Source organism: Colobus angolensis, unplaced genomic scaffold, assembly GCF_000951035.1.
Source record: "Colobus angolensis palliatus isolate OR3802 unplaced genomic scaffold, Cang.pa_1.0 Scaffold125, whole genome shotgun sequence".
Lineage (NCBI taxonomy): Eukaryota > Metazoa > Chordata > Mammalia > Primates > Cercopithecidae > Colobus > Colobus angolensis.
In genome coordinates this window covers 7,992,051-7,996,314 of record NW_012113697.1, presented here as the reverse complement: position 1 = coordinate 7,996,314, position 4,264 = coordinate 7,992,051, and positions in this window count along the sequence as shown.

The following is a 4,264-nucleotide window of genomic DNA, read 5'->3' as shown; positions in this document are numbered from 1 at the left end:
CCCTTCACCTAAGACTTTTCCAAGATTACCCACTAATTCACGTAATGATGCTACCCCCTCAAGTAATTTCACAGGGCAGGAAATATGATTCAGATGATATGTTATCATGTTTATTTATAAAATATAATTTCTTGAGCTTTTGGGTTCATTTACAAACCTTAACATAAACACGATATCGTTTTTACTTCTTACACAATGTAACACCCTGAGTTTTAAGCAGTAAAGAGAATATTGGTTTATGCTGTTTTGTTTGAGATGACATTTAAAAAATATGTCAATTTTGGAAGCTTGAGTTGCATCTGAATGATACTGATCACCTTGGAATGGTGGAAGAGTTCTTCCTTACTAACAATGTTGAGAGAAAATTCAAATTACATTGCTCAGCTCTTGTTTCCACAGATAGTATGGAGGAGGGCATCTATTAGAGGTAAATCTTTTCTTTGGAAGCAGCTTTAAGTCTTTATTGATAAAGGGAAGAAAAAGCTCATGGGAACATTTTCTAATCCTTTCACAAGTGGTGTTTTCACCTCCTTTAAAAATTGTAAGCAGGGCCAGGTGCGGTGGCTCATGCCCAGCACTTTGGGAGGCCGAGGCGGGTAGATTGATTGAGGCCAGAAGTTTGAGGCCAGCCTGGCCAACATGGCAAAAATCCGTCTCTACTAAAAATACAAAAAATTTAGCTGGGTTTGGTGGTGCGCACCTATAGTTCCAGCTACTTGGGAGGCTGAGGCACAAGAATCGCTTGAATCTGGGAGGCGGAGGTTGCAGTGAGTCAAAATCATGCAACTGCACTCCAGCCTGGGCAACAGAGCAACACTGTCTCAAAAAAAAAAAAAAAAATCTATTAGTTAAATGCTTGGTATTATTCTTCATTTCTTTAATCTCATAGTGTTTTGACTATTTTATAATTTTTTTTTTTTTTTTTTTTTTGAGACGGAGTCTCGCTCTGTTGCCCGGGCTGGAGTGCAGTGGCCGGATCTCAGCTCACTGCAAGCTCCGCCTCCCGGGTTCACACCATTCTCCTGCCTCAGCCTCCTGAGCAGCTGGGCCTACAGGCGCCCGCCACCTCGCCCGGCTAGATTTTTGTATTTTTTAGTAGAGACGGGGTTTCACCGTGTTAGCCAGGATGGTCTCGATCTCCTGACCTCGTGATCCGCCCGTCTCGGCCTCCCAAAGTGCTGGGATTACAGGCTTGAGCCACCGCGCCCGGCCTATTTTATAATTCTTAGAATGATTGTCGTAATAGAATGCAAACTCTAGTTTTGCAGGTCAATTTCCACTTTTTTGGTCGGTTTAAAATATAAAAAAATCCAAATTTAAAATAGTCACTATGTTCTAGAAGAGAAAACTTATTGAGTTCATTTTTATAATTTTTAACATGTTTTAAATCTTAAACGATAACAGTAATTTGAAATACACTCAACAAATTTCTCTAACAACAACATGTGTTTCTATATACCAAGAGTATGATCCTACTTATCCATTTGTAGTTAAAAATATTCAAACAGTATGGAGATTTCTCAAAGAACTAAAAATAGAACTACCATTCAACCCAGAAATCTCACCACTGGGCATCTACCCAAAAGAATAGAAATCATTATATAAAAAAGATACCTGTTTTAAAAATTTTTTATGTTGTTATTTTTCTTTTTCAACTTTTATTTTAGAATCAAGGAATACATGCGCAGGTTTGTTACAAAGCTATATCACGTGATGCTGAGGTTGAGGTATGACTGAACTCGTCACTCAGGTAGTGAGCATAGTACCCAATAGACAGTTTTTCAGCTCTTGCCCTTCTCCTTCTCTCCTTCCTCTAATAGCCCCCAGTGTCTATTGTTTCCATCTTTATATCCATGTGAACCCAATGTTTTGTTCCCACTTATAAGTGAGAACATAAGGTATTTGGTTTTCTGTTCCTGCATTAATTTGCTCAGCATAATGGCCTTCAGCTGCATCCATGTTGCTGCAAAGGACGTGATTTCATTCTTCATTCTTTTTTATGGCTGCATAGTAGTCCATAGTGTATATGTACCACATTTTCTTTGTCCAATCCGCTGTTGATGGGCACCTGGGTTGATTCCATGTTTTTGTTATTGTGAATAGCACTACAATGAACATATGGGTACACGTGTTCTGTTGGTAGAACAGTTTATTTTTCTTTGGGTTTATACCTAGTAATGGGATTGCTAGGTCAAACGGCTATTCAACTCCCAGTTCCTTAAGAATTCTCCAAACTGTTTTCCACAGTAGCTAGACTAATTTGCATTCCCACCAACATTGTGTTAGTGTCCCCTTTTCTCTGCTGTCTCACCAACATGTTTTTGACTTAACAAAAGCCATCCAATGCAAACTTTAAGAGAGAAATGCCCATGTCAGGATTTGCCACAGAATGGAGTGTGTACCAGATGCTATGTGGCTGGTTGTTGCTTGAGTGTTAAATCACCATGAGACCAATGTTCCTTAGCCAACCCATGGATTTCATCAATTATAGAGTAGTAAAATAAACTAAATTGAGAAATGGATGTAGCAGCTGGCAGTATACATAATTTGGAAAATATCAGGAAATATGTAAATAACCTTCTAGCATTACAATGTTTTAGCTGTTCTGTGCTTATACTTCATAAAACTTAAGTTTTTGAGAGATAATTTTTCTTCCAATTAGGGAATAGCAAAGAGTATGCAACAGGCAAATTTGGGTCCTCTTCATATCTGATGAAGTTATAGTATAAAAAAGCAAACTGGCTAGGGTATCTGAACAATGGGTTCAAGGCTTTGCAGCACAACTAGCTGGTTGGGATCATTTAACCTCTCTATTTCTAGATTCCTTGTCTAGAAAATGAGAGAATTGGGTAAGAGGTTATCTGAGATTACTTAAATTCTACAATAGTTTTATTCATAAAGGAGCAAAAGATAGGCAAGAAGCACTACAATTATTTCCTTTCAAAAGGATTAGGCCTTGAAAATAAGTTTATTTCATTTACATTATCTCAGTCACATTATTGCTGCTACGCTATACATATTTTACAGAATTAAGTAAAATTACCTGGCTAGTTTCTTTTTCTCAAGTCAGCTTTATGCCTACTAAAAGTAAGCAATCTATGATATGTGTTTCCATTTTATTTATTCAACATAAACAGTAGTGTTGCAAACAGAAACACAACTTGGTAATGGACTTAAATAGTTGGTTAATTATTGTTGTTAGGAACTTAAAGCCATATCCCAGAGTTTTATTTTAAGTCTAGAAATGAATAGAAACTCTATGAAGGCAGAAACCATGTCTGTCTTCTTCACCTGTATATTCACAGAGCCATGACTAGCACTCAACACCTAGTTGCTTCTAAGTAAATATTGTTGAATATATGAATAACTACAGAGTGCTTTTGGAGAATATCTGCCTGCCAATTGAAAGCTCTATGATTCAGTTCAATGAAACTGATTAAGCCATATTTCATGTATTTTTCTGACATAATTGGCAACAGTAGGGAAAAAATTCCCTGTAACTGGGGAAAACTCTAGTATTTCCTCAATAACTCTTTCTACTTTAGGATTGTCATAATTTTTTTTTTTTTGCTATTCTAGATTAATTTACAGTTAATCTTATAAATCAATAAAGTTCGATAAAAATATATATTTTTTTCTTCAATGAACCATTTCCAGTGATGCTTTCAGTTGGCAAACTCTTTTCTTATTATATTAAGCATGACCTATTGCTTAATAGCACATAATCTTGAAAAATCTTTTGAAGAGACAAATTACTTCAGATATCTGAAGACATTGACCGATACTCTATGTTACTTTTCAATTTCCTTTCAGAAATGTACATTTCATTCAGTTTTTCAATTAAAAATTTTAATATAAATATTTCTCTAAAGAAAAATATGGCTGGTGGATGTAGACAGGGCTTCTTTTGTAACTTCCAAGAACAAGGCATCTTGGTTGACAAGATTGGTGCTACAGGCCTCAAGACCCATAGGATTCACAATGTGAGTTATGTGCTATTCATTAGACAGTATCAAGGGATGCGATACATTTTCTGCACATTTTTTGACACATGATTTAAAATCAGAAAGAATTTTTAAAAGGCTTATCTAAAGTGCCTAGCCATATTCACCCTCAAAATGGTATAATCAAATAATGGCATTGACCTTAGAATATCTGAGTATTTGTTGACTGTTAATATATATGGTACATTATATATCTTTGGTGGATGTATTTGTGATTACAAGGTGCAAGGTCTCCATAGAGAACACTGACCATAAAGCAC